We start from the raw sequence: 17,494 nt of genomic DNA on the forward strand, positions 1-17,494 counted from the left end.
GCTCTCGTTTCCTCCTGCATCCCAAAAACATACTGGTTAGTAGGTTAATTGGCCAAATAGGGCTAATGGGGTAGCATTTGCTTGTTGGGCCGGAAGGACCTGTTATTGCACTACAAAGCTAAATAAATAAATATAAAACTTGATGATGTTCACCTCTCTAAGGTAATCCTCCAACAACCCACTTATTACAACATTCAAGTCGATCTCATCAGCCCCCTACCCTTTCTCCTCTATCCCCTGCGGTTTATTCTCTCTCTAACGCTGCGGTTAGGATTTCTACTGCTATGCTGGGAAGTGTTTTATTTTCGCTGTTTTCTGTAAAAGCAAGTGAATTCTGCCAGCAAGACTGTTCTGGCTTTGGCTAAAGATAAGGAGCCGTGTTGTCCCACTTAGGAATGGCGTATCAGCCAGTCAGGATTGAGGAATGTGAGTGAAGGTTCTACAGAGCTGAGGAGAAGAGTTTTCTGAAGGACAGGAGTCTGGTTTGGGGTCTTTTGGTGGGGGATGCGGAGAGGGAAGACCTTGATGCGAGGAGTGCTTCGTGAGATGGAGTCCAAGAACAGAAGTTATACCTGTGATTGGTGATGAGAATTCAGCGCCGTGAGTAAAGAGCGACTACTCCAGAATGAGCTCCCATGTTTACGTGCACATTTAGACTGTTTTAACTGCTATGGGCTCTTTTATTTTTCCCTCTTTTCTTATTAACTGCTTGATAAAGCTGAAATTGGTAAATACACTTCCTTTATAATTTTGTGCTGGCATACAATCCGTTATTTCCTGGTGACTGATAATTGTGTATGGCAGGATTTACACAGCATTTGAGGTGCTTTTAATCGGAACATCACTGTTTAGTTGAACACCAACTCTAGACGTGTGTTGTTTATGAAAGGTGGCCTTCTCATCGCCGTCACGCAGCTGTAAGCAGAGTCAGCCAATGAGCCAAGTTGGTACATGAGCCCCAGAGAGAGGCCTGCATCTCTCACACACAGCCACCAATTCCCTTCTGATTCTTTTACTACTTAGCCACACTAAAGGGTGATCTGCAGCAGCCAATTAACCTACCAGGACAATTTTTTTTTGGGCACTGGAGAAAACGGAAACACCCAGGGGAAATCTACGTGGTGAAACATGCTAACTTCACGCAGACAGCACCGAAGTGCACAATCACACCTGGGTTGCTGGAGTCGCAAGCTAGCAGCATGTGGCCTCATCCTTGTGTTTGCTCGACAAGACTTTTTGGAAGCTGGAGATCATTGCACCCACCTTATCTGTGCAAGGCTTTCTCAGACGCCAGCCTTGCCAATACTCATTCATTTCAGGTATCCCCGTACCTATCAAGTCACTGTCTCCTAACCCTTGCTGAACACCATAACAAAGGGAAAAATAATCTGCAATAAAAAACACGACAAGCTGGATGGTCAGGCAGTGTATGCAAAGAAACAGAATATGAGAAGAATCATTTTGGGTTAAGAACCTTTCTTCAGAACTCTTAGTTCACAACTAAGCAGCAATGACCTGAAATACTGACCCAATTTCTTTTCCCTGCGGATAACGACCAATCGACCAAGTGCTTCCAGCTTTTTTTTCTATTTTTGCTTTAGGCATCCAATCAAGGCCTGGCAAGCCAGTGCTGGCTCGGTACCAACCTCTCTGCGTCACAAGTTCAAGTCCCATCACCGACACAAAAATGCAGTTCGCAGTGAGTGGAGCTCTGAGAGCATTGACAGAGACATCATTACCTAGACTTTAATTAACTGAACTGAAATTCCTCAGTTCTTGTTGTGAGGTTTCAATTCCATGGATACTGGTCCTGTAACTTATCACAGTGATAGCGTACTACATTAATTAGATAAAATTGCTCGGTCTCCACAGAACGGGAGTGACCCAGGGGCTTCCTGCAACACCAGCCAAGGCTCTTTAGTTGCCCTGAATACCAGTGACTGGTTAGTGTGATTGTGACTGTGTAACGTGGGTTGGTACACTAGCGTAGTGATGAGTGCATCACTTTACAGCGTCGACGACCACCAACTGGGTTCAATTCCCACCTCTGCCTGTACATTCTCTCCATGACTGCGTGGGTTTCCTCCACATCCCAGAAGCACAGGTTAGGGTCAGTGAGTTGCAGGCACGCGATGTTGGAGCCAGAGGCAGTAGCTACACTTACGGGCTGCCACCAGCACAATCCTCACCGATTTCATTTGATGCAAATTACATGCTTCACTGCACATTTTGATGTACACATGGCAAACAAAGTTGACTGCTTTCTTTAACCCTTCACGTGCTTTTACCCCCCCCCCCCATATCACACATGCTATCCACAGAGTTACTGCCTCACGGTGCCAGACACCCAGGTTCAATTTAGACCTTGGCCGTCGTCTGTGTGGAGTTTGTATGTACGCCCTGTGACCGGTGGTTGATACTGATTGCTGCAGTTACCTCCTACATCCCAAAGAGGTGGGTTAACTAGTCACTGTAAATTATCCCTGGATAGGCGAGGGTTTGATCCCAAGGAAAGCAGACAGGGAAAGTGAGGAGAATAAAAGAAGAGGATAGAATGAAGAACCACTGTAACTGGGTGGTTAAGGGGTTAATATGGACTTAATGGGCTGAAGGGCCTCTTTGTATGACTCACTGACACACTCTAGATCTCAAACTCTGTGAAGTAGCACCAAACACAACTTACTGACACTGCTCCACTGAACCAATGAATATTTCAAATAAGGAACTTTAATTTATAAGCACAAGTGCCTGTAGTCTAGACACACACATACACACACCAGGGGGAGCAGATTCAACCGCAGCCTTCAATAGGGAACTGGATAAGCATCTGAGAGGACGAAACGTCGAAAAACTGGATTGGGGTAAACCGGATTGGATTTTTTTTTTTGCATATGTCCAGTCCAGGCTCACTGAGCTGAATGACCTCATTCACTGTTGCAACCGTGGTGTGACTCTGGGACTGAGCGAGGATCCTGAACTGGCAGTTCTCTGCCAAGGATGAAGGCTCAGGAGCCCATGTGCAGGTGCTGGGACTTCAGTGCTGTCAAGAGTCCTGTGATCACGCAGTCTCTCACACACAAACACAACTGTGGACAGGCTGAGGGTGTGGGCCAACACACACACAACTGTGCACAGGCTGAGGGTGTGGGCTAACACACACACAACTGTGGACAGGCTGAGGGTGTGGGCCAACACACACACAACTGTGGACAGGCTGAGGGTGTGGGCCAACACACACACAACTGTGGACAGGCTGAGGGTGTGGGCCAACACACACACAACTGTGCACAGGCTGAGGGTGTGGGCCAACACACACACAACTGTGGACAGGCTGAGGGTGTGGGCTAACACACACACAACTGTGGACAGGCTGAGGGTGTGGGCTAACACACACACAACTGTGGACAGGCTGAGGGTGTGGGCCAACACACACACAACTGTGGACAGGCTGAGGGTGTGGGCCAACACACACACAACTGTGCACAGGCTGAGGGTGTGGGCTAAGACACACACACAAAATACTGGAGGAACTCAGCAGCATCTACGGAGGGGAATAAAGAGCCAACGTTTTGGACCAAGGCCCTTCTTTAGGGCTGCCACCCCAGTGACTGATACAAGGGATGGTGTGATAGATAAAGATTCAAAATAATTGGCTTTCAGACAAGGGAGCACTTTCCTAGGCTTTGCAGCTCAGCCATGTACCGATTGCAATGATGAGTTCTGCAAAATTAATGACAGAACTGATTATGTGAGTCTGAATATGAAGGGCAACTGACTGTGGGTGAATGTATGCGAGGGAGCATACAGGAGAGACTGAAAGTGTGTGCGGGAGAGTATGAGCGAACAAGTTTGCTTATGTGACTGTATCCCTGCGACAGCACATGGATGTTTTATCAGTGTGTGCGTGAGAACGTCCCCATGCTCAAGAAAACACTCCGGATCCTTCTAATAACCAGCAAAAACTATTAAATGCAGAAACCTTTCACACACAAGCTGCATTAGTGAACACACCACGCACATAATGAACCAATGTTAGCAGGACCAATAACCCCAAGGAAAACATTGCCGCTTTAAAGTCACCTGAGGTGGGGCCCACCGGCGGAGCAGCGCAGCATTACCAGCGCACAGCTGTCACTCTCAACACCCGGCTCCCGGGACGGATCGGCCCGGCGGGGTAACGGCAAACCCCGATTGGAAAGACGATTTCGCCGCCCTTTGGAAAGGCAGCGACTGATCCGAGCGAGGCAGAGAGTTTAAATTAAAAACAGAAACACAACTAACCGGCAAATGCTGTTTAAACCGAGAGGGCGCAGAGAGGGAGGAAAGTTTCAGAGAGAGGAGGGAAGGAGTTGCTCTGGATCCCCTCTCCCCGTGGAGTGGGGGTGAGGGACGGATTGGTAAGGGAGTGAAACGTTTTCCATCAGCCGGCGGCGAGTAATTTACCTGCGGTGGACAGCAATTCTCCCGCGTACCTCGCGTAGCCCAAAGTCTGAGGCGGGGGTTCTCTCCCCCTGCCCCCTCAGTCCGGAACGACCCCCTGTCCTCTTTCCTCGGGTGGGGGAAGGCGCCGGGCACCCGGGGCTCGGCGGAAAGTCCGGCGAAGCGAACACGCTGGTCTCTCGTGCGCGCACACGGAGTCCGAATGAAAGAGTACGGGCGCTTTCCTCCCCCCGCCCCTTCCTCACTCCTCCGCTCCTTCTCTCCTTCCCCGCCCCTTCCTCACTCCTCCGCTCCTTCTCTCCTTCCCCGCCCCTTCCTCACTCCTTCTCTCCTTCCCCGCCTCTTCCTCACTCCTCCGCTCCTTCTCTCCTTCCCCGCCCCTTCCTCACTCCTTCGGTCCTCCCCCCCTCTCCTTCCTCACTCGTCTGCTCCTTGGTTCTTGATCCTCCAAAATATTCCACATGGAATTTAAACTGGAGGTGGCGGAAGCTGGATTTAAGGAGGTTTTTGAAGATCTCCTCCTCCTCCAGCCCACCTCTCTTCCTCAATCCTCAGCTCCCTCTCCCCTTCCTCACTACTCTCCCTCTCCTCAAGCCCCTCTCCTTTCCTTTTCCTCACCTCCCCCCTTCCTGTCTTCCGCTCTCTCTGCCTCCCCCCTCCCCCGGCCCCCCTCACTCCAACTCCAACAAAAAAAAACTTTTCGTTCGGGTAGGGGAAAAAATGCCGATTGGCAACAGTGGCGGCAGCCGGAGCTCAGCTCCCTCTTCAGAGCAGATGGACACCCCCTCACCCCCCCCCTCACACGCCGTACCTCCCCTCCCACACACTGAACACGCAGGATGCAAACGATGCAGCCGCCGGCGCTGCCATGTAGCCCAGAACTTTCTCTGGCACTCGGAAGTGTGCGCTTTTTTGTCAAGATCTTCTGCGGCTCTTTTGTTCGCAGGGATTAGGGGATTTGTGAAGCAGCCGGAGAACCGGCTGGAAAATCGCCTTCCCTCCCGCTCACAGCCTTTCTGCCCACTTCACTCGTAATCCACTCTCCTCCATTACCTGTCCCTCCTCCCCTCCACTTTCCCTCCCACCTCTACTCTCCTCCCTCCACCTTCCCCACTCCATCCCATATTTCTCTACACTTCCACCCGGTCCCACACTCTCCCCAACCCATTACTCACCTCAGCATCCCCATACAAAACCCTCCCCTCCACACTCACTGTCGACCGCCCCCTACCCCCAAACTCATCACCTATCCCCCAACCTCCTCTCACAGGTTTAATCCTGACCCAGGCTTCAGTTCAGCTTGGAGTTTGCACATTCACCCTGTAGGTTTCCACCCAGTGTTCTGGTTTCCTCCTACACCCCAAAGATGCGCAGGTTTAATAGGATACAGTAACTTGCCCCCAATATCTTGGGTGGGGGGAATTGATGTGGGGAGAGTAGGGTTAAGGAGTACTTGATGACTGATGTGGGCCAATTTCTTTGCTCCCGTGACCACCTACACCCCACCCCCTGCTCCGTTTCACCTCCCTCCCACCAAACCATTGGTGTGAAATCCTCAGGATCTGAATCATCCCCCATGTAATACAGCAGTCATCAGGAAGAGCAGGAGGCAGCCATTTGGCCCCTCAGAATGCTTCCCTCTCAGTAAACTCGAGGCTGACATCCTGCCCATCCCCATACCGATTCACTTAGTGTCCAAAAACCCATCACTCTCAGCTTTGAGTAATATCACTGGGGGAGAGGCAGAATTCCACACCAAATAGTAAGGAAACCTCAGCTCACTTTTGTCATGTATGCCTGACCTCTGAATGGAGCCCAAGATGTCTGGTTCCAGGCAACTGAGAAACTATGCCAAACCCTTCAGGATTAATGCCCCCAAGACATCCCTCGTTTTTTTTTAAAGCAAATCAAGTACATGGGTCCCCATCACCCCATATCAGAATCAGGTTTAACACCACTAGAATAGGTCATGAACTTTGTTGTTTTGCAGTAGCAGTTCAGTGCAATAAGCAGCAATGAAAAAACTATAAATTACAATAAGAAATATATATTAAAAATTAAAATATGTAGTGCAAAAGGAGAGCCAAAATAAAAAGGACGTCATGGTAGCGTAACAATTAGTGTGATGCTATTACAACCCAGGGCGTTGCAGAGTTTGCCCTTGTGTTAGCGGTCTCTGTACATCTTTCCTGTGGAATCTATGGGTTTTCTCTCAGCCCCCCGGTTTCCCCCCACAGCGCACAGATGGGCTAATCGGTCATTATAAATTGTCCCGTGGTTACGTTAGGGTTAATCAGGTTTGTTGGGGGTTGCTGGGAACTCCGTGCTGCACTGCTAAATACAGTGAGGTCGTGCTCATTGTCCATTCAGAAATCTGACGGCAGAGGGGAGGAAGCTGTTCCCGAAACATTACGTGTGTGTGTACCTCCTCCACGGGAGCAATGAGGGGAGGGCATGTCCCAAGTGACGGGGTTCCTTAATGACAGATACCACCTTTTAAAGGTGTCCTCGAAGCTGGGGAGGCGGCCACCCACGATGGACCTGGCTGAGCTCCGTCATGGGCCAGATTTGGGAACAGCTTCTTTCCAACTGTGATAAGACTGCCGAATGGATCCTGACACGGATCTGGGCCGTACCCTCCAAATATCTGGACCTAACACACGCTGGAGGAACTCAGCAGGTCGGGCAGCATCAGTGGAAAAGATCGGTCCACGTTTCGGGCCGGAACCCTTCGTCGGGTTCCAGCCCGAAATATCGACCGATCTTTTCCACTGATGCTACCCGACCTGCTGAGTTCCTCCAGTGTGTTGTGAGTGTTGCTTTGACCCCAGCATCTGCAGATTATTTTGTGTTTAAATATCTGGACCTGCCTCTTGGATTTTTTGCACTACCTTACTTTCCATTTTCTACTTTCTATTTATGATTTATAATTTACATTTTTAATATTACTATTGATTTGTACTCCAGGGAGCAGGAAGCGCAGAATCAAATATCGCTGTGATGATTGTACGTTCTAGTATCAGTTGTTTGGCGACAATAAAGTATAAAAGTATAAAGATCTGAACCTGACCCTTTTGCTGAGATGCAGTCATTTGGATGAGAGCACCCAGTTATCCTTCTCTAATGCAAGGGATGACTCGGTACCACTCACTGCATCCAACGAGCAAGGTCAGTCATAAACCACAGCAAGAAGCCCTTAGACACATTGAGTCCATGTTGACTCACATTCACCCTAATCCCGGTTTAAGGCTGATTTATACTTGTGCGTCAAATGTACGCTGTAGGGCGACGTGCACCTCCCCAAAAAAGTAACTCATGCGTCGCGGCGATGCAGACCGCAACAACTGTGATAGGTCAGCTTGGTAGCATCGCATTTCCCGTTGCTTTTCTCCGTCATGTCTGTACACTGATGTGAAATAAATGGTTGGAGACGATGAACCAAATCGTCAAATCTACCTGCCGACATCCGAAAATATTTGAAATGCATTTCCTCGTCTGTGTCTCTCACGGAGAAACTCAACACAGTGGCATAGAAACCCCACCGCCAACTAGCGTTTTGGCGATGAATTGCAGAGCGACACAGACACAACTATGTATGCTCACTACGGCGTAGGGCCACGCAAACGTATAAATCAGGCCTACGGCGTAGCCCATACGCACAAGTATAAATCAGCCTTCATTCTTCTCACATTCCCATCAACTCTTCCCCCCCCCCCCAAGATTGCCCCGCACACTACATGCAATTGATAGTGGCTAATTAACCTGCCGATCTGCAGCTCTTTAGGATGTACACACACTCAGACACAGGGAGTGCATGTTATCTTCACACAGACAGCACCCAAGATCAAGATTGAACCCAGCTCTCTCGAGCTCGGATGCAGCAGGCTTCCTTCCTTACTATTTTTTGCTTTCATTTTGCACTATATTAATTTATACTTTTTAAAAATCATGTATTGCATTATACTGCTGTCGCAAGACAACATATTTCACGACATACGCCAGTGATAGAAAACCTGATTCTGATTCTAGCTGCAAACCCTCTGGCTTTACCCTGGCAGGTACGAAACTCCAGGGTGTCTGTTCACATCTCTGGGGGGGGGGGCGGGAAGGAAAAGCAAGAACCCCCAGAGCTCCTGTGGCTCAGCCACGACCTGTTACTGCGCGTGAAAGAAATGCCGCATGAGCTATAAAGTGATCAATGTAAATTGGTTTATTGTTATTGTTGCAAGTAGCGGGTGAAAAATCTTTGTTATGCATGCCAGCCGTACCACTCATTATAACGGCAGAGAGGCAGCAGAAGGAAAGCAATAACAGAATGCAGAATAACATGTTATGTTACAGTTAGAGATGAACTGGCAGTGCTGCCAGACAGGAAGGTGCAAGGTCATCTCAGAGTCATTAGAATTTAGATTTAAAAGACTAGAACAATTATAGAAGTAATGAGTAGATGCACTTGCATGAGCCGCCACGCTCCAGAGCCATTAATAAATTTACAGAAAACAAGCAGCTTGCCACCATCTTTAGTTCGTTATTTTATTTAGAGATACAATGTGGAATTAGGCCCTTCGAGCTGTGCTGCCAACAACCCACCAATTTAACCCTAGCAACACACACACACACACACACACAGAATGCTGGAGGAACTCAGCAGGCCAGGCAGCATCTATGGAAAAGAGTGCAGTGGACGTTTCATGCCCAGACCCTTCATCAGGGTCCTTCAGCTGTCCTGATGAAGGGTCTCGGCCTGAAATGTTGACTGTTGACTCTTTTCCATAGATGCTGCCTGGCCAGCTGAGCTCCTCCAGCATTTTGTGTGTGTGGCTTGGATTTCCAGCATCGGCAGATTTTCTCTTGTTTGTAATTTAACCCTAGCCTAATCACAAGACAATCTACAATGACCTACCAACCGCTTCGTCTTTGGAAATTGGAGCACCCGGAGGAAACTCACACATTCCGCAGGAAGAAGAACGTACCAACTCCTCACAGAGGGTGCTGGTATTGAACTCTGAACTGCAATGCCCTGAGCTGTAATAGTGTCACGCTAACTGCTACATCACTGTGATATTGCTTTTTTAGATCCACAGCCATGGTTGACGTAAAGCTGGTGTCAGATGAGACATGTTTTCAACTCTCAATGCCTCTTGACAATGTTAATAATTAGTGTTTCAAACTAAAAAAGATAGCACCCCCACTTAATATTCCTCCTTGTTTCCATGCCTCTGCTTTGCATATTAGCAGCTCATTATGTGTGCATCTGAAAGAATCAATTCACAGGTTAAACATCCTTTTAACAATGTGGTAATTGCCGACAAGTACTCATCAATCACTCTTATCATGAAATAAGGAGTTAAGAGTTTCATTCCATCAAGTTAATAATTGTTGGGTGAATTTTAAAATGTTCAGTTCTGCTTTTTCTCTCTCCTACTCTCCCTGCTTTTTCTTTCTCTCTATCTTACTTTCTTAAAATGATTTAACTTCAAACTCATCCACCTTCTCGGTTCTTCCACCATTCAGCCTTGTTGGTTAGTGAAAAAACGTTGCAGCCTTGCTCTTTATCTGCTGCTGCAGCAACATTAGCCAAGAGCTTGAGCATATTTGCAGGCAAAAAGGAATCAAAATTTAAATGGACACCAATAGTGCAAGGTTGGCATAATGGTACAGGGAAGAGAGACAGTCTCACAGTTCCAGTAATCCAGATTTGGTCCCAGTCACCAGGAATGTCACTGAGAAGTTTACACACGTGGGCTGTCTTCCACATCAGAATTACTACCAGTCACAGACGATGTGAAGTTTGTTGCTTTATGGCGGCACAAGACTATAAAGACAGAAAAATCTACAAGTTACAAAAGTAATTAATAAAAAGAATAACAAGGGCCATTCAGAAATTTGATGGCAGAGGGAAAGCAGCTGTTCCCACATCCCAGATGTGGGTCTTCAGGTTCTTGTACCCCCTCCCTGATTTCAGAAACGAGAAGAGGGCATATCCTGGACATCCCAGTGACATGTAGGGTGGTGGCAGCTCAGTATATAGATAGGGGTAGAATTGGTGGGGGGGGGGGTGTGAAAGTTGTTGGAAATTTGGGACAAGAGTTTACAGTGAAAATTAGTGGAGAACAGAATTGTCCTGAGAGCATCAAGTTGATGTGGCAAATGACCTCCTCCAATGTCAAAAAGTATTAAGGAAGTATGAATGAAATGTGGTCATATTCTCAAGAATTATGTTGTTAGGAATTAGATTGGGGTAGAGAGGAAGTTACAGAGAGGTTGAATACATTGGATGACCAATGGTGGGAGAAGGGGACAGAGTAATTGGAGGTCATGAGGTGTAAACTTGGGGGACAATGATCATTTCCCCGTGACCATTGCCCAACCTTCAGCCCACAGAGGAGAGTGGGCAGAGGACTTACCCCTCATGGTACACAGGTACCCAGAGCTGCAGGGTGACTAGATCAATCGAAGGATTTTGTTGCCACATGGTCTCTGAGCTTCTGAGTTGGGGACTGCTTAAAAGAAATGAGTAAAATTACGTTTGAATAGACAGACTATTCAAATACAGAGTGGATTCCTAATAAACGCCAGAATACAAGATGATTGGCTCTGCAAGCCTTTCCCTCTTTCATCCAGAGAAGTGGGAAGTGGTGGGAAATAAGTGTGGAGGGGTGTCGGTAGGTGAGTAGGGAGGAGGGTGGAAGTATGGAAGCAGGAGAAGGAGGGTTGTGTCAAGGAGAAAGAAGGAAAAAGTACAGTGGGGGAGGAGATTAGGAGAGACAATGGTGCCGAATGGTGACTCCTTTGCTTGCGTCTTCTGAAACACCTCTATTTCTATCTTTAATATCTCTATTTCACCCTTTCAGGGTTCTTTTGAAGACCCTGAGCTGAAGTTACACGCTGACTTTGGTTCTTTGTGGGAATGGGACCCACTCTCGGGGTTTCACGACTGGCCATTATTCGATATGCCAAGGATGCGGCCGAGGAGATTAGCTCGCCTTTCGAGTTCCGGGATTTCATAGCTCTGGAGGCGGGCGGACCAAAGGCTGGTGCCTCTGCAGAAATTCGGTGTGGCGTGGGAGACAGAAGGTCGAAAGCAGTGAGCTGGCTGCTGGCTGTGTGCCCAGAGTCCTGAGTTCTTCGGGCACAGAGTTCGGAAAAAGCGAAGTAACAGACTTTTAACGTCACAAATAAGCGAAATGTTTGTTATGTCTCCCCTCTCACTGAAATGGAGACACCTCTATTTCCCTATTAGGGAGAGAGAGAGAGCCTGTGGTATGTTTAATACCTGGTGAACGAGTAGTCTTTGGGGTACTGCAAGTCCATGTCTCTCTTGATGTTTTGCAGCATGCTCCTGTGCTCGGTGGAGGGTGCCGATGCTTATTTTTGCTGGGGGGGGGGGGAATCACTGCTTTGCTGCTGCTTATGCATGGGAGGGGGGAACTGTGGGGGCGGCTTTGGGGTTCTAACATTTAACTCATTCATTCTTTGGGGCACTCCTCCGTTTCCGTGGATGGTTGTGAAGAAAAAAGTATCTCAAGATGTATATTGTATACATTTCTCTGACATTAAATGTACCTTTGAAACTTTGAAAAACAGGTGCAGAGGTGAAGAGAGGAAAAAGGGATGCTAATAGTACCCAAATTCCCACGTACCTCTGGATCTCATTCCAGTTCTAAGTCTCAGTTTCCCCAATCAGAGGAAGTAGCTTCTCTCCAATCCTTCAATCAATAACACATCTCAGTTTGATTAACTCCTTGAGCTACAGTTGGGAGAATTCCAAGTGTACCATTCCTTTCAATCTTCCACCGGGGGGCAGTGACTCTCAGTTGAATTTACTCCAGCAAGAGCAAGCACCTGGGGCAATTAAAGTGAGGACAGGGGCAAGTGACGGGGGGGGGGGAACATCTGGGGCAACAGGAAAATCCCAAGGTGTAGATTATCCAACACACCCTCCCTGCTGCTGACGGTTGCCCAGGCAACAACTCGGGGGCTAGGACAGGTTTGATCCAGTATACAGAGTAATGACTTGTTGTTTGCTTTCCCTGCACAGCGACAAGAGTCCACTGCTGTAACAAAAACATTCCAAGATCTCTTCCCAGCTGAGGGCAAACAGACCACGACAGTCCTTCCATGTGTTGAGTCACAAAAGGGCACATGATAGTGGGCTGGCACTTGGCCAAGGATCCTTCTCGGAGATCCAGCAGTGAAGAGTCTTGTTTTCAATCAGATTGATCGATTTATCTGTCAATTTATTTATTGAGAAATACGGTGCAGAACAGGTCCTTCTGGCCCTGCGCAGCAACCACGTATTTAACTCCAGCCAAATCACAAGACATTTAAATGACCAATGAACCTACTAACCAGCAAGCCTTTGGAATGTGGGTGGAAACTGGAGCACCCGGAGGAAACCCACATGCTCACAGGAAGAACATACAAACTTTCTTACAGAGGACGCCAGATTTGAAGTAAAACTCTGGTGCCCCCAAGCTGTAATGGCGTTGCGCTAACCGCTACGCGACCCTGGCGCCATCTTTTCTAAAAAGCTCTTTGCTGCATCTAGTTTAAGTTTCAACAGAAGGTCATGCCATCAGCTTCATTTATGAGAGTGCACAGGAAAATGGGATCGGAAGCCCTTTGACCCTGCCCCACCATTCACATGATTCTATCTGATATACCCCAGGCCAGATCCCCATTGTCTTTAATTCCCCAATGTGTCAAAAAGTTATTTACCCTCATCTTTATGCACCCCCAATGATCAGACCTCGACACCCCTCCTCAATATGCAGATATTTCTGCATATGTTGCAATAATGAAGCAGCCACACTAATAACATTTCAGAGTTACCTTGATAAGTACATAGATGGGAGGGGTTTCCAGGGCAATGGGCCAAGAGTGAGCAGGTGGGCCCAGCTTACTGGCCACACGGTCAGCATGGACTTATTGGGCCGAAGGGCCAGTTTCTATGCTGTATCACTTTATGTAAGTTTTAAATGACAGCACCGCTAGTTCCCACTAGTGGCAAAGTGTACTTGGTAAGTGGGAGGCCTTCAAAAGTGAAATTCTGAGTACGGAGGGCAAGAAAAATAAAGAGGTGCATAGCAAGTATCGGGAGGCAAGAACAAATCAGATACTCGAGGAGTACAGGAAATGCTGGAGAATATTTGAGAAGGAAATCAGGAGGGCGAAAAGAAAGCCTGAGGTTGCTCTAGCAGACAAGGTGAAGGAGAATCATAAATGATTCTACAGGTATATTAAGAGGAAAAGGATAGCGAGGGACAAAACTGGTCCTCTGGAAGATCAGAGTGGTAATCTGTGCTTGGAGCAGAAAGAGATGGGGGAGATTTAAATGGATTTTTTCCATCTGTATTTACTTGGGAGATGGACACAGAGTCGATAGGGGTGAGTTAATGCAGTAGCAAGATCATGGATCCTATACGGATTACAGAGGAGGAGGTGTTTGCTGTCTTGAGTGTCGATAAATTCCCAGGGCCTTACAAGCATCGTTCCCTCTAAGCTGTGTGCATGTGCGCGCGCACACACGTTTTTCAGCCAGCGCACAAAGGAAATTAATGTGCGCACGAAAGGTTACCTAAAATAATGTAGTAATTAATAATTATACTTACTGAAAATAATCTTTTAGCTAAATGTTTCTGTTAACTAGTTAGTCGGTTTTTCAAATACCACAATGCACACCACTAATTTACGTCACCTCACCTTTCTTGTTCCGGTTTGTACAGCTGCATCATGGCAGCGGCCATCTTTGGCGGACAGTGTTCGTATCGTAAAGTTTACAAAGATCTGTTTCAAATCCTGTAGATAGCTTACTAAGTTTTTATTAAAAAAAATATTGATTCACTATGTGGCATTCAAAAGAAGTGAAGAGCATGAAGCGCAAAAGAACTGCAAATTTGTTTAAAGTTGAATGGCTTAACAAAATAGTAGAAGCTGCTACACCGAAAGCTCATGAGGTCATGAACGTTCAGCTACGAGAAGTATTCACGTATGATTCGGAAACTGGAGTTATCCGTTTGTATTGTCGTGATACGAAAGTTGCTGGAGAATTTGCTAGTGGAAAGAAGTGGGATGAGATTTGGAAACTTGACTTTTTGAAGCATCATTGGCAAGTAAATCGCATTTGGACGGTGTACAAAAGCTCAGGCAACAGAACCTGTCGTTACCCGTTACAGGAGTGCTACGCATGTTACAGTTGAGTGCAGATGAGCAACAGCGAAAACAATCAAACCCAGAGGAAGTCAAAGTTGAGCTACAAGAATAGTCAGCTTTTGATTTCTCCGCAATTGCAGATTGTGACTTCACATTTGGCAATGAACAAGTTAATGCCTTATGTCTAAAATATCATGATTTTCTAGCTGAAAATACTGTAATAGTTAGACAGTTTAATGATTTCAAATTTTCTGTGAAAGAAAAGATTAAATCCAAAGTGATTTCAAACTTTGCTCAAATGGTGGCATTTGTACTTCAAAACGAACAGTTTTGTGACCTTGCATAGTTGATGGACATTGGGGGAACCTTTCTTGTGTCTAGTGCGGACTGTGAGCAAGGTTTTAGCCTAATGAATCAACTCAAAAACAAGCTGAGAAACCGTTTAGGTGAATGTCATTTGGATATGTTAATGAGAAGCAAAAGCTATCAATTGGATGGAAGTTCTATTAGTCTAGATAGAGTTTACAAAGAATGGGTAAATGCCAAAGACAGGAGAGAGAAAAAAATAACTGAGTGACTTAAATATGTATGTTATTTTGTTGTTATTCTGTGCAATTTTATGTCAAATATTTTGTGAACCTACATAAACAGTGCCATGTGTGCATTCAGTGCACACATACTTTAGTCACAGGAAAAAAAATTTGCACAATGTAAGATTTTTGCGCATGTTGACTACTAAACATTAGAGGGAACATTGCTTACAAGGTACTCCCTCGGACCCAGTGGGAGGCTAGTGTAGAAACTGCAGGGGCGCTAAGAGAGATATTTAAAACATCCTTAGCCATGTGTGAGGTGCCGGAGAATTGGAAGAGAGCCAATGTTGTTCTGTTGTTTAAGGAAGGCTTTAAGAATAAACCAGGAAATTATAGGCCAGTGAGCCTGTCATCGTGTGCGACGCTGGCGGAGTCGACGTAGTAGTAGAGCCTGACATCAGCAGTGGGAAAGTTACTGGAAGGTATTCTAAGGGACCAGATATATATGTATTTGGATAGACATGGACTGATTAGGGATAGGTAAGATAGCTTTGTTCCCGATGTTGGGGAAGTCCAGAACGAGGGGTCACAGTTTAAGTGATCAGCAGCACTGGGGCTCCACAGGGGACTGTCTTGTCTCCCTTTCTCTTCACCATTTACACCTCGGACTTCAACTACTGCACAGAGTCTTGTCATCTTCAGAAGCTTTCTGATGACTCTGCCATAGTTGGATGCATCAGCAGGGGAGATGAGGCTGAGTGCAGGGCTATGGTAGGAAACTTTGTCACATGGTGTGAGCAGAATTATCTGCAGCTTAATGTGAAAAAGACTAAGGAGCTGGTGGTAGACCTGAGGAGAGCTAAGGTACCAGTGACCCCTGTCTCCATCCTGGGGGTCAGTGTGGACATGGTGGAGGATTACAAATACCTGAAGATACGAATTGACAATAAACTGGACTGGTCAAAGAATACTGAGGCTGACTACAAGAAGGGTCAGAGCCGTCTCTATTTCCTGAGGAGACTGAGGTCCTGTAACATCTGCCGGATGATGCTGAGGATGTTCTACGAGTCTGTCGTGGCCAGTGCTATCATGTCTGCTGTTGTGTGCTGGGGCAGCAGGCTGAGGGTATCAGACACCAACAGAATCAACAAACTCATTTGTAAGGCCAGTGATGTTGTGGGGATGGAACTGGACTCTCTGACAGTGGTGTCTGAAAAGAGGATGCTGTCCAAGTTGCATGCCATCTTGGACAATGTCTCCCATCCACTACATAGTGTACTGGGTGGGCACAGGAGTACATTCAGCCAGAGACTCATTCCACCGAGATGCAACACAGAGCGTCATAGGAAGTCATTACTGCCTGTGGCAATCAAACTTTACAACTCCTCCCTTGGAGGGTCAGACACCCTGAGCCAATAGGCTGGTCCTGGACTTATTTCCTGGCATAATTTACATATTACTATTTAACTATTTATGGTTTTATTACTATTTATTATTTATGGTGCAACTGTAACAAAAACCAATTTTCCCCGGGATCAATAAAGTATGACTATGACTACGAAAATAAAAGGGAAGCCTTTTAGGACCGAGATGAGGAAAACCTTCTTCACACAGAGAGTGGTGAATCTGTGGAATTCTCTGCCACAGGAAACAGTTGAGGCCAGTTCATTGGCTATATTTAAGAGGGAGTTAGATACGGCCCTTGTGGATAAAGGGATCAGGGATATAGAGAGAAGGCAGGTACAGGGTTCTGAGTTGGATGATCAGCCATGATCATACTGAATGACGGTGCAGGCTCGAAGGGCCGAATGGCCTACTCCTGCACCTATTTTCTATGTTTCTATGTTTGTGCGGGTAGGTCATGTCTAATCAATCTTATAGATTTTTTGAGGAAATTACCAGGAAAGCTAATGAAGACGAGACAGTGGATGTTGTCTGTATGGACTTCAGCAAGGCCTTTGATAAGGTCCCGCATGAGAGGTTGGTCAAGATGGTTCAGATGCTTGTCATTCAAGTTGAGGTAGTAAAGTGGATTAGACATTGGCTTCATGGAAGAAGTCAGAGAGGGGTTGTAGATGGTTGCCTCTCTGACTGGAGGCCTGTGACTAGTGGAGTGCCGCAGGGATAAGTGTTGGTCCATTGTTGTTTGTCATCTATATCACGATCTGGATGATAATGTGCTGAACCAGGTCAGCATATTTACAGGTGACACCAAGTTCAGGGGTGTAGCGGATAGCAAGGAAGACAATCAAAGCTTGCAGTGCGATCTGGACCAGCAAGGAAACATGGGCTGAAAAACATCTGATGGAATTAATGCAGACAATTGTGAAGGGCGTTTGGAGGACCGCACTGGGTAGGCCTTCCAT

At 46.8% G+C, this 17,494-nt stretch overlaps 1 protein-coding gene across 3 annotated transcripts in view; it reads right to left on the minus strand.

Annotated features, from left to right (window-relative positions):
- The window catches only part of LOC134350969 (fibroblast growth factor receptor 1-like), a 220,464-nt gene that overhangs the window by 125,664 nt on the left and 77,306 nt on the right, over positions 1-17,494 (minus strand). Inside the window, exon 1 of one of the 3 annotated variants that reach the window (XM_063056898.1) lies at positions 4,444-4,659. The exons of the other annotated variants lie outside the window; for them this stretch is intronic. The gene's annotated coding sequence lies outside the window, so the exon portion shown is untranslated. Of the gene's footprint in view, positions 1-4,443; positions 4,660-17,494 lie in introns of those variants that run through there. 3 annotated transcript variants of the gene reach the window in all.

The sequence above is a fragment of the Mobula hypostoma genome, chromosome 8, assembly GCF_963921235.1.
Source record: "Mobula hypostoma chromosome 8, sMobHyp1.1, whole genome shotgun sequence".
In the NCBI taxonomy this organism is placed as follows: Eukaryota; Metazoa; Chordata; class Chondrichthyes; order Myliobatiformes; family Myliobatidae; genus Mobula; species Mobula hypostoma.